The sequence below is a fragment of the Salmo salar genome, chromosome 14, assembly GCF_965601325.2.
Source record: "Salmo salar chromosome 14, fSalSal1, whole genome shotgun sequence".
NCBI classification, from domain to species: Eukaryota; Metazoa; Chordata; class Actinopteri; order Salmoniformes; family Salmonidae; genus Salmo; species Salmo salar.
The window spans coordinates 26,741,203-26,760,728 of NC_138304.1; the positions used below are offsets into that span (position 1 = coordinate 26,741,203).

Here is a 19,526-nt window from a genome sequence, read left to right on the forward strand (position 1 = left end):
ATTATATCCCATTTTAAAAAGATACACTTCTCGTTAATCCAACCATATTGTCCGATTTCAAAAAGGCTTTACAGCGAAAGCATAACATTAGATTATGTTAGGACAGCGCTGAGACAAGAAAAACCACACAGCCATTTTCCAAGCAAGGCGAGGCGTCACAAAAACCAGAAATACAGCTAAAATGAATCACTAACCTTTGATGATCTTCATCAGATGACACTCCCAGGACTCAATGTTACACAATACATGTATGTTTTGTTCGATAAAGTTCATATTTATATTCAAAAACCCCATTTTACATTGGCGCGTGATGTTCAAAAAATGTGTTACCTCCAAAACTTCCAGTGAATGAGCACATCAATATACAAAAATACTCATCATAAACGTTGATAAAATTTACAACAGTTATTGAAAGAATTATAGATACACTTCTCCTTAATGCAACCGTTGTGTCAGATTTCAAAATAGCTTTACGGCAAAAGCACATTGTTCAATATTCTGAGTACAGAGCTCAGCCATCAAAGCAAGCTATACAGTTACCCGCCAAGTTCTGGAGTCAACAAAACTCAGAAATAGTATTATAAATCTTTACTTAGCTTTGCTGATCTTCGTCGGAATGCACTCCCAGGACTCCCACTACCACAAGAAATGTTTGTTTTGTTCGATAAACTCCATATTTATGTCCAAATACCTCCGTTTTGTTTGCACGTTCAAATCACTATTCCAAAGGCATAATGCGCGAGCGCAAAACCCGAGCCGAAAAGTCTAAAAGTTCTATTACCGTTCGTAGAAACATGTCAAACGATGTTTACAATCAAACCTTAGGGTCTTTATTATTTTTTTCTCTCTCATTGGTCTCAGGCAGTCATCTTGTTGAGTCAGCTCTTATTCTCTCCCCAGTAACAGTAGAAGCATGAAATAAGGTTCTAAAGACTGGTGACATCTAGTGGAAGCCTTAGGAAGTGCAAAATGAACCCTAAGTCACTGTATACTGTATAGGCAATCACTTGAAAAACTACAAACCTCAGATTTCCACACTTCCTGGTTGGATTTTTCTCTGGTTTTTGCCTGCCATATGAGTTCTGTTATACTCACAGACATCATTCAAACAGTTTTAGAAACTTCAGAGTGTTTTCTATCCAAACCTACTAATAATATGCATATCCTACCTTCTGAGCCTGAGTACCAGGCAGTTTACTACGGGCACGCCTTTCATCCGGACGTCAAAATACTGCCCCCTACCCTAGAGAAGTTAAGGAATAAGCCTTCTCTCTTCACTGACTCAACACTGAGTAATTTGCTACAGCTGTTTCATTGTTAGATAAAGAGCTTTGTCCCTTATTTGGTTATTTGGTAAGGGTGATGGTTCTATGTGGAACCATAATGACTCAAATAACTCTTTGAGCCCTTCAACAGTTCTTTGCAGATCAGAAAAGGTTTCTTTCATCTTTTAGTGATAACTCAAATGTAGGGGCGTACAAATATTTTGGGGCTTGGTCTGCTCACAGCTCTTTTTGTGCAACCGTGAGTGAGAATTTTATTCCAGTTCACCTAATCTGTTGTGTTATGTCATTACATGTTAAACGTCACTATGGCCAGTAATGGTGTTTTGTGAAAGACTCACAAAAGGTCTTGTGTTTTGAGAAACGTTGACTAAATCAGTGGTTCTCAATTCTATCCTCAGTGAGCCCCAGCCATTCCTGATCTCGTTCCAGTACACTGGATTTAACGTGTGAATTAAAGTAACTGCCCAGTGAACATCTCACTTTCTATATATATATATATATATATATATATATATATATATATATATATATATATATATATATACTGCTCAAAAAAATAAAGGGAACACTTAAACAACACAATGTAACTCCAAGTCAATCACACTTCTGTGAAATCAAACTGTCCACTTAGGAAGCAACACTGATTGACAATAGATTTCACATGCGTTTGTGCAAATGGAATAGACAACAGGTGGAAATTATAGGCAATTAGCAAGACACCCCCAATAAAGGAGTGGTTCTGCAGGTGGGGACCACAGACCACTTCTCAGTTCTTATGCTTCCTGGCTGATGTTTTGGTCACTTTTGAATGCTGGCGGTGCTTTCACTCCAGTGGTAGCATGAGACGGAGTCTACAACCCACACAAGTGGCTCAGGTAGTGCAGCTCATCCAGGATGGCACATCAATGCGAGCTGTGGCAAGAAGGTTTGCTGTGTCTGTCAGCGTAGTGTCCAGAGCATGGAGGCGCTACCAGGAGACAGGCCAGTACATCAGGAGATGTGGAGGAGGCCGTAGGAGGGCAACAACCCAGCAGCAGGACCGCTACCTCCGCCTTTGTACAAGGAGGAGTAGGAGAAGCACTGCCAGAGCCCTGCAAAATGACCTCCAGCAGGCCACAAATGTGCATGTGTCTGCTCAAACGGTCAGAAACAGACTCCATGAGGGTGGTATGAGGGCCCGACGTCCACAGGTGGGGGTTGTGCTTACAGCCAAACACCGTGCAGGACGTTTGGCATTTGCCAGAGAACACCAAGATTGGCAAATTCGCCACTGGCGCCCTGTGCTCTTCACAGATGAAAGCAGGTTCACACTGAGCACGTGACAGACGTGCCAGAGTCTGGAGACGCCGTGGAGAACGTTCTGCTGCCTGCAACATCCTCCAGCATGACTGGTTTGGCGGTGGGTCAGTCATGGTGTGGGGTGGCATTTCTTTGGGGGGCCGCACAGCCCGCCATGTGCTCGCCAGAGGTAGCCTGACTGCCATTAGGTACCGAGATGAGATCCTCAGACCCCTTGTGAGACCATATGCTGGTGCGGTTGGCCCTGGTTTGCTCCTAATGCAAGACAATGCTAGACCTCATGTGGCTGGAGTGTGTCAGCAGTTCCTGCAAGAGGAAGGCATTGATGCTATGGACTGGCCCGCCCGTTCCCCAGACCTGAATCCAATTGAGCACATCTGGGACATCATGTCTCGCTCCATCCACCAACGCCACGTTGCACCACAGACTGTCCAGGAGTTGGCGGATGCTTTAGTCCAGGTCTGGGAGGAGATCCCTCAGGAGACCATCCGCCACCTCATCAGGAGCATGCCCAGGCATTGTAGGGAGGTCATACAGGCACGTGGAGGCCACACACACTACTGAGCCTCATTTTGACTTGTTTTAAGGACATTCCATCAAAGTTAGATCAGCCTGTAGTGTGGTTTTCCACTTTAATTTTGAGTATGACTCCAAATCCATCTCATCTATGAGCAGAATTACTGTCTTACCTCAATTAGCCATGAAATCACTAGTTTGAAAGCAATGTTTTTTTCTGGAAAATGTGCTGCGCCCTTTCTCTACATTTTCCCCCAACTGGTCCAGCACCATTGCAATTTGAGTTCAACCAATGAGCTTCTGCACCTCACCATACGAGTGACAGCTAGCAAGATGCACATCATGCCCACACAGAAGCGCAAGAGAGAGCGCTATTGCATGGTGCACATATCTGCACATATGTGACGTAGTACGCAATTTTCAGGGACCACTTTTGGCTCGTGAATGCTACTTTCAGAACTACTGGCTAAAAAGTATAGAAAAGTACCGGAGAATTCCTTCAACTCATATCCAAATGATGTTGTTGACCTGTCCTATAGCTGTATGTGGCCAAAGCATAAATTGGAGGGAAAAAAAACACTTCAAAAACCCACGTCAAACTTGTTTCTCAAACAGACCGTTTAAAAAATGCTTGCTATTTCCTTATAGAACATGATGTCATCTCCCTGAGGATGAGCTAGCCAATCAGCGGTGTAGAGGAGGATGAGCTGGCCAATCAGCGGTCTACTTGCGTTAATATTTTTTATGACTTGTATACGCCCACACACCATTCTATTGTATTTAACTAGGCAAGTCAGTTAAGAACAAATTCTTATTTACAATGACCGCCAAACCCAGACAATGCTGGGCAAATTGTGCGCTGCCCTATGGGACTCATCCATCAAATAAGCACAAGGGCCTATCAATTTACTTCATGTGCATGTTCTTAGTAATGTTTACTGTCACACCCTGATCTGTTTCACCTGTCCTTGTGCTTGTCTCCACCCCCTCCAGGTGTCGCCCATCTTCCCCATTATCCCGTGTATTTATACCTGTGTTTTCAGTCTGTCTGTGCAAGTTCATCTTGTTTGCCAAGTCAACCAGTATTTTTCTCCTCGCTCCTGGTTTTTCCCAGTCTCTGTTTTTCCTCGTCCTCTTGGTTCTGACCCTTGCCTGTCCTGACTCTGAGCCAACCTGCCTGACCATTCTGGCTGCCCCTGACCTCGAGCCTGCCTGCTGCCCTGGACCGTTTTGGACTCTGAACTGGTTATGAACTCTTGCCTGTCCCCGACTTGCCTTTTGCCTACCTCTTGGACTATAATAAATATCAGAGCTCAAACCATCTGCCTCCCGTGTCTGTATCTGGGTCTCGCCTTGTGTCGTTATAGTTTACTGTGACAGTAGTGGTGAGTGGTTTTAAGGCAGCATGATGAGGTCAGAATGGTTTGACTTGACAGTGGGGACTGCAGCAGTAGGATTAGCAGGAAGTGAATGTATCAACACCAGAGCCTTGGCCTGAATAATCAAACCCAGAGTTACCTCTGTAGAACTGTCATGGTGAGATTCGGCATGCCTCCTCACCGCCTGGAGACAAACTCAGAGAACACAATCAACGAGAAGTGACAGCAGCAAACTAGACTACTGCAGCAGTGACAGAGCCCCTGTCACTCGCCTGCTATCGGTTGATAATGGAAGAAGTGTGGTGTGCTAGTTTCTTACTTTACACTGGTCCAATCTTACATTTCTATTTTTAGAAATCAGAACTATTTTGTATTTAACAGTTTGATATAATATTGGAAAAGTGTGCATTCAAGATCACACACACAACACAAGGTCAGGGGGATGGTGTCCTGTGAGTGTAGGGTTGTCTAGTGAGCCTAAGGTGCCGGGACCCCTGACACTACAATGGCCCCCCAGGCCCTGTGATTGGATAGCAGCAGGCAGCAGTATCCTGGCTCTGAGGAGAGGACTAACTGCCTGCACATCATGGCTCACGCTGCAGCTGTCCTGCTGACAACGCACTGTTCCCTGGCCTGGCCTGCACACAGCCACAGTCACACACACAGCAGCCTTGCTCTGACTGAGGACTCAGGGAGTGACAATCTTCAAAATGCACATAGCACAGGGCCTCTTTAGAGAGCATCTCTGTCACACAAACAAAAAACATGCACAAACACCTCATATGTTAGTACAGGTAAAGGATGGAATGACAGAAAGTGTCCGCTTATGAAGTGGCTAGGTAAAATCTAGTATCTATTTTCGGTACAAAATTGAATATGTAAAACATGCACTACAACAACTGTTTTGCTTTAGGCCATTTCATATATCAGAGAAAGAGCCTTAATATTGTGAGCTTGAAAGTAGTGTGGGTGTTTGATAGCAGTATGTAGGTGATTGTAATCTGTTTCTGTGAAAACATTTTCTTTTTCAGATTTCTGCCAGTTACCATCAAACAACAGACAGTGTGTGATGACAATCACTGCTGATGTAATTCTATCACCACAAAATACCATTAATGAAGCACATGCTTACATATCAGCCATTATTTTTTTTTACATTTTAGTCATTTAGCAGACACTCTTATCCAGAGAGACTTACAGTTAGTGCATTCATCTTAAGATAGCTAGGTGGGACAACCACATATCACAGGCATAGAAAGTATTTTTTTGCATCAGAAAGACACGGACAGACAGGTTAATTTCTCAACAACATCAGAAATGAAAGAAAGACAAAGAAAAGGCATAGCCATTAGTCTCTACCTCCATTGCCATGGGCAGGAGCCCATGTTAAAGACCATAATCTGAGATGCGCAGGACAGAAGCCTGCCAACTGCAAATATGAGCACCCCTGTAATAATTTGTAAAAAATAGAGAGAGAGATCTGAAGTGTTAATGCAGGCAGTTCATCATAATGTGTTACGATTCTGAAGTCATTCATTTGTTTGAAATATTTAAATCGGTCAGATTTTTTGTAAAGAACACTTTTATCACTACATTCGTAAACTGTGAGCATAATGGAAGGGTTTAGGGATGACTAAACCAGCATGCAACGTGTGAAAACATGGCGGAAGGCAGTGACAGCGCCGGGAGATTTTTCAGCCTTCTAAGAGGACCAAATCTGAAGCGTGGTCGTATTTTTAGTTTTACAAGAGTGCTGAGGGAAACTTAATCGAAGATGGTCACCCTGTCTGCAGAACATGCAAAAAAGTCGCTGCGAAAGGGGGCAACACTCCAAATCTCTTGAGTCATCTTCGTGATCACCACTCACTACTTTATAGCCAATACAAGGTAAGTTAACTTTTACCTCAATGCATGATGTGGGGACTTCGGAATGGGGGAAAATGTCATGGTTTGTCTGTCTGACTTGCTAATAGCTTGTCAATAATGTAAACTGAAGCTTTCAGTGTTACCTACTCTTGTAAAAACACTACACGTTGTTCTGCTGCTGTATGCGTTGGGTGTCTGCAGACTCTTTTCACATTTACATTTACATTTAAGTCATTAAGCAGACGCTCTTATCCAGAGCGACTTACAAATTGGTGGATTCACCTTATGATATCCAGTGGAACAACCACTTTACAATAGTGCATCTAAATCTTTTAAGGGGGGGGGGGGGGTTAGAAGGATATTCATCCATTGCACACAATAACACGTCATGTAGTTTAGTCACCCAACCAACATATTTTGTTCATTGAAAATCCGGCAGTCATCCACTTGGTTGTAAAAGTGTTCCAACAGGAGAAACACTATAGACTCCTATACAAGACTCCTGTATTTATGTCAATTGTTGGGCTCATTACAATTACTATCACTGTCTTCTTAAGACTCATTTGTATTTATGTAAATTGTGTGTGTGTGTGTGTGTGTGTGTGTGTGTGTGTGTGTGTTAATAATAATGTAACATAATAATAATACATTTGCTATTCCCTTGTTTACAGAGTGGGCGAGCAGCAGGCAAACCCTGTGATGCTACTGGTCCCTCCTCATCTACAGTTGTGACACAGACACTCGAGCAAGCATTTAAAAGGCAGGCTGCTTATGCACCCACATCAAAACATGCTCAAGACCTCATTGCAAAGGACATGATGCCATTTCAATTTGTTGAGAGGCCTGGCTTTCAGAGGCTGATGAAGGTTGGCGTGCCTCACTACAAAGTGAGTGCTGCTAATTTTATTTGTTTGTTTATTTGCTTACTTAAGGTTGTGTATATTTAAATCTGCACTAGGGAAACTTCAACCTCTCATGGCCACATGGTGCCATCTTTAATGTTATTATTTTAATGTTTATGCACATAAAAAATTCATAGTGCTGCAATTTGTGAAACTTGGTGAAATCATTTCAGTGTGTGTATCCGTACTTTTTGAAAATGTCCAGCACATTTGAATAATACTGATAACCGTGATCATTTTGGTCACTATAATCGTGATATGCCATTTACATACCGTTTCATCTCTACAAGGGTTAATATACTATGTAGTGGATCTATTCTGTAATTGCCCATAATCAGAAGTTACTGCACTTTATTAATAGATCAAGAAGCTCCTGAAACACGTCATCCTAACTATCATGTGTCAGCTCTAAGCCTGGGGTATATTCAACATCCAGGTGGTGGAGAGAGATCCTAACGTCCCCCCACGTGGTGGGCAGATTGTAGAGGCATGGACCCAGGACCGCCTGGTACGTTGGCCGATACCCAGGCCTCACACACCATAGAGATCCTATAATTCTATAATGCATGCACGCATGCGCACACACACATGTGAGACGGTTGTTTTCAAATGGAGCCTCTGTGTGCCAATTCAAGACTCTGGCACACACACTCACACTGACATGGAGCCTGGGAGGGCGGGTGCTAATCTTTGAGAGATGTGCAACCTGCTGGCCAGCCTGAAGAGCTTGTTGGCACCATGACTGCTCTATTATTGGCTCTACTCTGGGAGGCCATTTCGAAGAAGTAGCTGTAGTAGTTTCATATCAAATTTTATTTGTCACATGTGCCAAATACAACAGGTGTAGACCTTACAGTGAAATGCTTACTTACAAGCTCTTAACCAACAATGCAATTTTAAGAAAATCTCTTAAAAAGTAAGCAATAAGAATAACAAATAATTAAAGAGCAGCAGTAAATAACAATAGCGGGGCTATATACAGGGGGTACCGGTCCAGTGTCAATGTGCAGGGGCACCGGTATTGGGGTAATTATGTACATGTAGAGTTATTAAAGTGATAGATAATAACAGAGTAGCAGGGGGGGGGGGGGTGTAGCCATTTGATTAGCTGTTCAGGAGTCTTATGGCTTGGGGGTAGGAGCTGTTTAGAAGCATCTTGGACATAGACTTGGCGCTCCGGTACCGCTTGCCGTGCAGTAGCAGAGAGAACAGACTATGACTAGGGTGGCTGCCTGTTTGATGGTTCGTGGGAAGGCATAGCGGGATTTCTTATAAGCTTCCGGGTTAGAGTCCCGCTCCTTGAAAGCGGCAGCTCTACCCTTTAGCTCAGTGCGAATGTTGCCTGTAATCCATGGCTTCTGGTTGGGGTATGTGCGTACAGACACAGTGGATACGACGTCCTCAATACACTTATTGATAAAGCCAGTGACTGATGTGGTGTACACCTCAAAGCCATCGGAAGAATCCCGGAACAAATTCCAGTCTGTGCTAGCAAAACAGTACTGTAGTTTAGCATCTGACCAGGGTCTTCATTTTAATCCAGAGAACAAGTGGACAGTGACAGGTCCATCAAAAACTGGAGGGGGTGGGTTGAGGGGGGGGAAACGGAGAAAGAGAGACTCGATAGGCTGAGCATCTGGTTAAATGTTCATCCAAGGTGGACATCCCTCCATGACGGAGACACTGCTCTCCTCTACTCTCTCTGTGACTCCTTCAGGTACAAGAAGTGCTGTGTTATGTCATCAGTGGGAGAGCAAATGCTTCCTCTATCCTCCCTTTGACTCTTGTGTTCTGATTATAGGAAATAGAGGAAAAAGAAGCACAGGTCATAGTCTTTATGGAACCTTGTGTGTCATTGGCTGGTGGGGAGATGATTTAAAAAACTGACATGGATGAAAGTGGCAGAGGGGGTGTTGGAGCAGTGTTGTTGATGGAACACTCTAGCCAGGTATCCCCCTGGGAGCCTTGTGCATTATGGGACTTAGTGTGTTGCTTGCTCCCGCTCTGTATTGACTGGAGCAGTGGGTTCCAATCCTATACAATCCTTCTACTCCTTGAATGGGGAGTATGTATCAGCTTTAAGTCCCCCATGCTGCTAAAGCCTACAGAATTCCTTCTCCGTAATGGAGGTGCTCAATGGAAGCAAGCTGCTCCACTCATGACCACAGCAATACATGTAGGAGGCTTACTTGTTGGGCCATTCACTGGTATAAGAAGCAGTCTCTCTGAAATGTGGCAGTTTAAGGAAACAGCTTTCCTCTATGAGGTACGTAGCGCTTAGGAATTTTCCTATGCTTACCGATTTATAAGTTGAATCAACTTCCATTTGCTTTGTAATTCCTCAAGTTAATATTCAATACAGCATATTCAAACAGATATGGTTAAAAACAAAGGTTTAAATTTGTCACACCTTATTTTGGACATTGAGTCGGAGGTATAATATTGTTTTCACCATTTCCCACGGTTAACTTACTGCATTATACAGAATAACCATTATCTGTTTAATTTCTACACAATCTATGGTTTGACGACTCTCACAGGGGATGTTACGGTCAATCACGCAATCAGACTTTATAGTCCACCTTGTACACGTAGGCGCAATCAAGCCATACATAAATGAAATATTAAACTGACAATAAAACTTCAGGAGCATCAAGACCCACTAAAGAGGGCTGTAATGCATCACAAACATTCAGGACCAAGTTGCTCTTTAAGTAGAGATTCTTAATGAAGATCAATATGGAATACACAGGGTTAGCCTGCTGTGTCATTAAATTGCCCCCACTAGGTCAGTCAGTCATTAAATGTATTAGCCTGACAGTGAATATAATAAACAAGTGGTAGCTAAGTAGGTTTGTCATCATTGTTTTGTCCGAAGGCTGACCATCCCAAAGCAGACAGGACATACATGCAGTAAACTGCGAAAAAAAATACATGCATTTCACAGGGTGTTTCCTAGTAAGACATCCTTTTGGAAGGATGGGGGTCTGCAGTGAATAAATACGCATTATTATGTACACAGCACACCATGGCAGCACTGATTAACTTTGAAGTTGTTTGTTTGTTTGTTAAATGAGGCATGTTGCAACATTAATTAAAAGAAAGGCACTCAAACTGCAGTACTGGAAGGGAGCGGAAACAACCTGTTTCACTATGGGGCAATTAGGAGAGAGCGACACCAGTTGTTGGGGTTTTTGTTTCCCATCTGGTGTGTGTGGCCTCTCCCTCCCCCCTCTCTCTTTCTCTCCCTCCCAGCACCATCCAACATCACACCACAGTACAGGTAGGCAGTCTAGTCATCCAGACTAACTAGCCAGCAGGTGTCAACAGGTAAGCATATAGTATGACGTAATCGGAAAACTACTAATTAAAAGTAATTGCTGTGGTTTATTTTCAGCTGCCTCAACAGCATTGCAAGTTATCCTCTAGAATGGTGTTCTGATGTTATAGCAACAGCTTGTCCCACACTAGGTAAATAAATACATGGTCTACTGGGATTGAGTGGGCAAGTACTAATATACTGCAATGTGTAAGTGAGAGGAAGTAGGTTTGACACAGTACACACTGTATTTTACACAAAAAAGACAGTTTGTGTACCTTTAGGTATACTTCAGTATGTAGGAGGGCATCATATAACCATAAGTAGCTTATGTAGCATCATATGATTCAATAAAATATAATTTAATTGTATTAGTCACATGGGCCGAATACAAGAGGTGTAGTAGACCTTAGTGAAATGCTTATTAACGAGCCCCTAACCAACAATGCAGTTAAAAAAAATACGGATAAGAATAAGAAATAAAAGTAACAAGTAATTAAAGGGCAGCAGTAAAATAACATAGCGAGACTATATATAGTGGCTTGCGAAGGTATTCACCCCCTTGGCATTTTTCCTATTTTGTTGCCTTACAACCTGGAATTAAAATGGATTTTTTGGGGGGGTTGTATCATTTGATTTACACAACATGTCTACCACTTTGAAGATGCGAAATATTTTCTTCTTGCGAAACAAACAAGAAATAAGACAAAAAAACAGAACTTGAGCGTGTATAACTATGTATAACTATTCACCCCCCCCCCCCCACACACACACTTTGTAGAGCCACCTTTTGCAGAAATTACAGCTGCAAGTCTCTTGGGGTATGTCTCTACAGTGGGGGAAAAAAGTATTTTATCCCCTGCTGATTTTGTATGTTTGCCCACTGATAAAGAAAGGATCAGTCTATAATTTTAATGGTAGGTTTATTTGAACCGTGAGAGACAGAATAACAACAAAAATATCCAGAAAAACGCATGTCAAAAATGTTATAAATTGATTAGCATTTTAATGAGGGAAATTAGTATTTGACCCCCTCTCAATCAGAAGGATTTCTGGCTCCCAGGTGTCTTTTATACAGGTAACGAGCTGAGATTAGGAGCACACTCTTAAAGGGAGTGCTCCTAACTGCAGTTTGTTACCTGTAAAAAAAGACATGTCCACAGAAGCAATCAATCAATCAGATTCCAAACTCTCCACCATGGCAAAGACCAAAGAGCTCTCCAATGATGTCAGGGACAAGATTGTAGACCTACACAAGGCTGGAATGGGCTACACGACCATCGCCAAGCAGCTTGGTGAGAAGGTAACAACAGTTGGTGCGATTATTCGCAAATGGAAGAAACACAAAAGAACTGTCAATATCCCTCGGCCTGGGGCTCCATGCAAGATCTCACCTCGTGGGGTTGCAATGATCATGAGAACGGTGAGGAATCAGCCCAGAACTACACGGGAGGATCTTGTCAATGATCTCAAGGCAGCTGGGACCATTGTCACCAAGAAATCAATTGGTAACACACTACGCCGTGAAGGACTGAAATCCTGCAGCGCCCGCAAGGTACCCCTGCTCAAGAATACATATACATGCCCGTCTGAAGTTTGCCAATGAACATCTGAATGATTCAGAGGACAACTGGGTGAAAGTGTTGTGGTTAGATGAGACCAAAATGGAGCTCTTTGGCATCAACTCAACTCGCCGTGTTTGGAGGAGGAGGAATGCTGCCTATGACCCCAAGAACACCATCTCCACCGTCAAACATGGAGGTGGAAACATTATGCTTTGGGGGTGTTTTTCTGCTAAGGGGACAGGACAACTTCACAGCATCATTTGATGGGGCCATGTACTGTCAAATCTTGGGTGAGAACCTCCTTCCCTCAGCCAGGGCATTGAAAATGGGTCGTGGATGGGTATTCATGCATGTCAATGACCCAAAACACACGGCCAAGGCAACAAAGGAGTAGCTCAAGAAGAAGCACATTAAGGTCCTGGAGTGGCCTAGCCAGTCTCCAGACCTTAATCCCATAGAAAATCTGTGGAGGGAGCTGAAGGTTCGAGTTGCCAAACGTCAGCCTCAAAACCTTAATGACTTGGAGAAGATCTGCAAAGAGGAGTGGGACAAAATCCCTCCTGAGATGTGTGCAAACCTGGTGGCCAACTACAAGAAACGTCTGACCTCTGTGATTGCCAACAAGGGTTTTGCCACCAAGTACTAAGTCATGTTTTGCAGAGGGGTCAAATACTTATTTCCCTCATTAAAATGGAAATCATTTTATAACATTTTTGACATGCGTTTTTCTGGATTTTTTGGTTGTTATTCTGTCTCTCACTGTTCATATAAACCTACCATTAAAATTATAGACCAATCATTTCTTTGTAAGTGCGCAAATCTACAAAATCAGCAGGGGATCAAATACTTTTTTCCCCCACTGTATAAGCTTGGCACTGGGATTTTTGCCCATTCTTCAAGGCAAAACTGCTCCAGCTCCATCAAGTTGTATGGGTTCTGCTGGTGTACAGCAATCTTTAAGTCATACCACAGATTCTCAATTGAAATGAGATCTGGGCTTTGACTCGGCCATTCCAAGACATTTAAATGTTTCCTCTTAAACCACTCGAGTGTTGCTTTAGCAGTATGCTTACGGTCATTGTCCTGCTGGAAGGTGAACCTCTGTCCCAGTCTCAAATCCCTGGAAGACTGAAACAGGTTTCCCTCAAAATTGTCCCTGTATTTAGCGCCATCCATCATTCCTTCAATTCTGACCAGTTTCCCCGTCCCTGCTGATGAAAAACATCTTCAAAGCATGATGCTGCTACCACCATGCTTCACTGTGGGGATGGTGTTCTTGGGGTGATGAGAGGTGTTGGGTTTGCGCCAGACATTGCGTTTTCCTTGATGGCCAAAATGCTCAATTTTAGTCTCATCTGACCAGAGTACCTTCTTCCATATGTTTGGGGAATCTCCCACATGCCTTTTGGCAACCACCAAACGTGTTTGCTTATTTTTTTTCTTTAAGCAATGACTTTTTTCTGGCCACTCTTCCGTGGAGTGTACAGCTTAAAGTGTTCCTATGGACAGATACTCCAATGTCCGCTGTGGAGCTTTGCAGCTCCTTCAGGGTTATCTTTGGTCTTTGTTGCCTCTCTGATTAATGCCCTCCTTGCCTCATCTGTGAATTTTGGTGGGCGGCCCTCTCTTGGCAGGTTTGTTGTGGTGCCATATTCTTTCCATTTTTTAATAATGGATTTAATGGTGCACTGTGGGATGTTCAAAGTTTCTGATATTTTTTATAACCCAACCCTGATCTGTATTTCTCCACAACTTTGTCCCTGACCTGTTTGGAGAGCCGCTTGTGTGTATATATATCTCAGTATGTATATATATATATACTGAGATCATGTGACACTTAGATTGCACACAGGTGGACGTTATTTAACTAATTATGTGACTTCTGAAGGTAATTGGTTGCACCAGATCTTATTTGGGGGCTTCATAGCAAAGCATATGCATATGCATATACATATGCATGCACCATTTTTACGGTTTTTATTTTGGGGAATTTTATGAAACAAGTAATTTTTTTCATTTCACTTTCACTATTTTGTGTATGTCCATTACATGAAATCCAAATAAAAATCAATTTAAATTACAGGTTGTAATGCAACAAAATAGTAATGAATACTTTTGCAAGGCACTGTACAGGGGGGTACTGGGGCACCGGTTAGTTGAGGTAATATGTACATGTAGTTAGAGTTAAAGTGACTTTGCATAGATGATAACAACAGAGAGTAGCAGCGGTGTAAAAGGGGGGGGGGGGGGTAGCCATTTGATTAGGTGTTCAGGAGTCTTATGGCTTGGGGTAGAAGCTGTTTAGAAACCTCTGGAATCTAGACTTGCCGCTCCGGTACCGCTTGCTGTGCGGTAGAAGAGACAACAGTCTATGACTACGGTGGCTGGAATAGGTTTTGTCGTGCCCTCTTCACAACTGTCTTGGTGTGCTTGGACCATGTTAGTTTGTTGGTGATGTGGACACCAAGGAACGTGTATCTCTCAACCTGCTCCACTGCAGCCCCGTCGATGAGAATGGGGGCGTGCTCGGTCCTCTTTTTCCTGTAGTCCACAATCATCTCCTTTGTCTTGATCACATTGAAGGAGAGGTTGTTGTTGTTCTGGCACCACAGGGCCAGGTCTCTGACCTCCTCCCTATCGGCTGTCTCGTTGTTGTCAGTGATCAGGCCTACCACTGGTGTGTCATCGGCAAACGTAATGATGCTGTTGGAGTCATGCCTGACAGTGCTGTCATGAGTGACCAGGGAGTACAGGAGGGAGCTGAGCACACACCCCTGAGAGGCCCCTGTGTTGAGGATCAGCATGGCGGATGTGTTGTTACCTACCCTTACCACCCGGGGGCGGCCCGTCAGGAAGTCCAGGATCCATTTGCAGAGGGAGGTGTTTAGTCCCAGGGTCATTAGCTTATTGATGAGCTTTAAGGGCATTCTGGTGTTGAACGCTGAGCTGTAGTCGATGAATAGCATTCTGACATAGGTGTTCCTTTTGTCCAGGTGGGAAAGGGCAGTGTGGAGTGCAATAGAGATTGCATCATCTGTGGATCTGTTGGGGCGGTATGCAAATTGGAGTGGGTCTAGGGTTTCTGGGATAATGGTGTTGATGTGACCCATTACCAGCCTTTCAAAGCCCGTCATGGCTACAGACGTGAGTGCTAAGGGTCGGTAGTCATTTAGGCAGGTTACCTTAGTGTTCTTGGGCACAGGCACTATGGTGGTCTGCTTAAAACATGTTGGTATTTCAGACACAGACAGGGAGGTTGGAAATGTCAGTGAAGACACTTGCCAGTTGGTCAGCGCATTCTCGCAGTACACGTTCTGGTAATCCATCTGGCCCTGCGGCCTTGTGAATGTTGACCTGTTTAAAGGTCTTACTCACATCGGCTGGGGAGTGATCACACTGTCTTCTGGAACAGCTGATGCTCTTATGCATGTTTCAGTGCCATTTGCCTTGAAGCGAGTATAGAAGTAGTTTAGCTCGTCTGGTAGGCTCGTGTCACTGGGCAGCGAGTATAGAAGTAATTTAGCTCGTCTGGTAGGCCCGTGTCATTGGGCAGTTCTCGGCTGTGCTTCCCTTCGTAGTACGTAACGGTTTGCAAGCCCTGCCACATCCAACGAGTGTCAGAGACGGTGTAGTACGATTCGATCTTAGTCCTGTATTCACGCTTTGCCTGTTTGATGGTCTGTCAGAGGGCATAGCGGGATTTCTTATAAGCTCCGGGTTAGAGTCCCGCTCCTTGAAAGTGGCAGCTCTAGCCTTTAGCTCAGTGCGGATGTTATACGTAATCCATGGCTTCTGGTTGGGGTATGTACGTATGGTCACTGGGGACAACGTCATCTGGGGACAACGTCATCGATGCACTTATTTAGGAAGCCAGTGACTGATGTGGTGTACTCCTCAAAGCCATCGGAATAATCCTGGAACATATTCCAGTCTGTGCTAGCAAAACAGTCCTGTAGTTTAGCATCTGCTTCATCTGACCACTTTTTTAATTGATCTAGTCACTGGTGCTTCCAGCTTTAATTTTTGCTTGTAAGCACGAATCAGTAAGATAGAATTATGGTCAGATTTGCCAAATGGAGGGCGAGGGAGAGCTTTGTATGTGTCTCTGTGTGTGGAGTAAAGGTGATCCAGAGTTTTTTTCCCCTCTGGTTGCACATTTAACATGCTGATAGAAATTAGGTAAAACTGATTTAAGTTTCTCTGCATTAAAGTCCCTGGATACTAGGAGCGCCTCCTAGGTGAGCGTTTTCTTGTTCACTTATGGCGGAATACAGCTCATTCAATGCTGTCTTAGTGCCAGCCTCTGACTGTGGTGGTACGTAAACAGCTACGAAAAACACAGATGAAAACTCTCTAGGTAGATAGTGTGGTCTACAGCTTATCATGAGATACTCTACCTCAGGCAAGCAATAGCTCGAGACTTCCTTAGATATTCCTTAGTTATTTATAAAAATACATAGCCCGCCGCCCCTTGTTTTACCAGACGCCGCTGTTCTATCCTGCCGGTACAGCGTATAACCAGCCAGCTGTATGTTGATAGTGTCATTGTTAAACCACGACTTACAGTTTTCAACGTCCTGTTGGTAGTTTAATCCTGCGCGTAGGTCATGCATTTTATTCTCCAACGATTGCACGTTTGCTAGCAGAATGGAAGGAAGTGGGGGTTTATTTGATCGCCTACGAATTCTCAGAAGGCAGACCTCCCTTTGGCCCCTTTTTCTCTGCCTCCTCTTCACACAAATCACGGGGATCTGGGCCTGTTCCCGAGAAAGCAGTATATTGTTCGCGTTGGGCTCGTCAGACTCGTTAAAGGAAAAAAAGGATTCTGCCAGTCTGTGGTGAGTAATCGCATGGTGAGTATTGTCCAGAAGTTATTTTCGGTCATAAGAGACGGTAGCGGCAACATTATGTGCAAAATAAGTAAAAAAAATAAGTTACAAAAAACAAATTAACAAACAAAAAAACACAATCGGTTGGGCACACGTAAAACATCTGCCTTCTTCGCCAGTGGCATTTTTAGCTGTTGGTATTGTCTTGCTAGGGCAATTTAATTGAATTGCTTTCTTTTACCTTTTACCTACCTTTTACCTTTCTTTTACCTACTTAAATCATTGCTCAGTACTTGTGACTGTTGCTGTGGACTAGTTTCAGGCCTATTTGTCTAACAGTCTTGCTAATTTGCGGGTGTGTTGTATGTTAGGGGGGTGTTTTCTTCACCTCTACTAGGCAATCAGCATCAGTGCTGGGAGGTATGTCTTTCACCTTTGCTAGGCAATTAGTGTTAGTCCTTTAGTTTCCCCTGTTTTTTTCAGTGGCAGCTGTAAACGGTGGTATTGTCAAACGACAGTGTTGTCGCCGAAACAAAGACGTTCTGCCGAGTTGTTTGAGGAAGTAAAGAGAGGAAGGCTCCACATCACTCTCTCACTTGAGTATCTTACCTAGTTATTTTCTGATGATCTCATTTAGCTCTTTTGTAGCTTTGGCAAGTATGTGCGTGATTTCTATCCCAGTTCACTCCTCTCCCTGTAGGTTTTAAAGATGCTTACCTGGTGGCTGCAACCCTTATAATTTTTTGTACCCTGCGTGCACAACCCATGCGGATTTCCTAGTCTCCGGCAGCATTTGGAACTGCCAATCTGCGTTCAATAAAGCGGAGTTAATCTCAGCCTATATTGCCCTTCAGTCCATACACTTTTTGGCACCGACAGAGACATAGATCACCCCAGAGAACGCTGCTACTCCAGCTGCTATGTCGTAAATTGACTAGGTGTTCTCTCAAAGTCCGAGAGCATCAGGTCGTCACGGTGGTGGCACCGTGCTACTCATTTCTGGATATTTTCTATTTTCTCCCTCACTCACCTGTTCATCTCCTAATTTGAATTCCATGCAGTCACTGTCACTTGTCCACTCAAGCCTAACATTGTTGTCATCTATTGCCCACCAGGTGCCCTTGGAGAGTTCCTCAATGAGCTAGACACCTTGATAAGCTAATTTCCCGACGATGGCTCACCACTCATCGTACTAGGCGACTTCGACGTCTGACTTCAATTAATTTCTTTCCACCTCTTTCTTTCCCCTCCTTGCCTCTTTTGATCTCACTCTTTCCCAGTCACCTCATACTCACAACGCAGGCAATATGTTGTACTTCATCTTCACTAGAGGCTGTTCGCCTACTAATCTCACTGTAAACCCCCCTCCGTGTCTCTGATCCCTACTTTGTTTCCTTTTCTCTCCATCTCCCCTCCATCCCTACCCACTCAGTCCCTACCCAGATGCACCACTGCAATCTTTGCTGTCTCTCTCCCACTACTCTCTCCTCTTCTATCCTATCCTCTCTCTGCTAAATCCTTCTCCCTCCTGTCTCCTGACTCTGGCTCTTCGACCCTACTTTCCTCCCTGTCAGCATCTCAGTGTCCCATATCCTCCTGGCCGGCTCGATCCTTCCCCTCCTGCTCTATGGCCAAATAGCTCACTGCGTGCTAACAGAACAGGGCTGCTGGCAGCTGAGCGGAAATGGAGGAAAACTAAACTTCTGGAGGACCTATCATCCTTCCACTCCCTCCTCTCCACCTTCTCTTTCTCGGTATCTGCTGCTAAAGCTGCTTTCTATCACTCTAAAAGCTTCTGCCTCCAGCCCTGTGACTCTTCTCCACTTTCTCTTCCCTCCTTAATCCTCCACCTTCTCCCCCCCTCACTCTCTGCGAACGACTTTGTCAACCACTAATGAAAAAAAGGTTGACGGCATCTGCTCCTCATTCACTCAGCCTACTGAGCCCACTAATCCCACTCACACAGAACTACCCTACACCTTGACCTCTTTCTCCCCTCTCTGTGACTAGTGACTCGTGATGTCCGGCTGGCCAGGTGAACGGTGTTTCCTCCGACACATTGGTGCGGCTGGCTTCCGGGTTAAGCGAGCAGGTGTTAAGAAGCACGGTTTGGCGGGTCATGTTTCGGAGGATGCATGACTCGACCTTCGCCTCCCGAGCCCGTTGGGGAGATGCAGCGATGTGACAAGGTCGGAATTTGGGAGAAAAAGGGGGTCTTTTATATTTATATATATATCCCTTCTTTATTTTATTTCCAAACCACTTGAGCCTGCTGTCTCTGACCAACTCTCTCGCTATCTCTCTCAGAATGATTTTCTTGACCCTAACCGGTCAGGCTTCAAGGCAGCTCACTCAACTGAGACCGCTCTCCTCTGTGTCACAGAGGCTCTCCGTTCCACCAAAGCTGACTCTCTCTCCTCTGTTGTCATCCTGCTAGATCTATCCGCTGCATTCAACACAGTTTACTATCAGATCCTCCTCTCCACCCTCTCAGGATTGGGTGTCTCAGGCTCTGCACACTCCTGGATTGCATCCTACCTGGCAGGTCACTCCTACCAGGTGGCG

The 19,526-nt window shown here is 44.2% G+C and overlaps 1 protein-coding gene and 1 long non-coding RNA gene across 2 annotated transcripts in view; one reads left to right on the forward strand and one right to left on the reverse strand.

Moving 5' to 3' along the window:
- LOC106569249 (XK-related protein 4) overlaps positions 1-19,526 on the reverse strand; it is a 72,191-nt gene that overhangs the window by 41,512 nt on the left and 11,153 nt on the right. The window lies entirely within an intron of this gene.
- LOC106569250 (uncharacterized) lies at positions 5,388-7,393 on the forward strand. The gene is made up of 2 exons (XR_001320458.3): positions 5,388-6,367; positions 7,018-7,393. It is a non-coding gene; the product is annotated as an uncharacterized LOC106569250 (long non-coding RNA).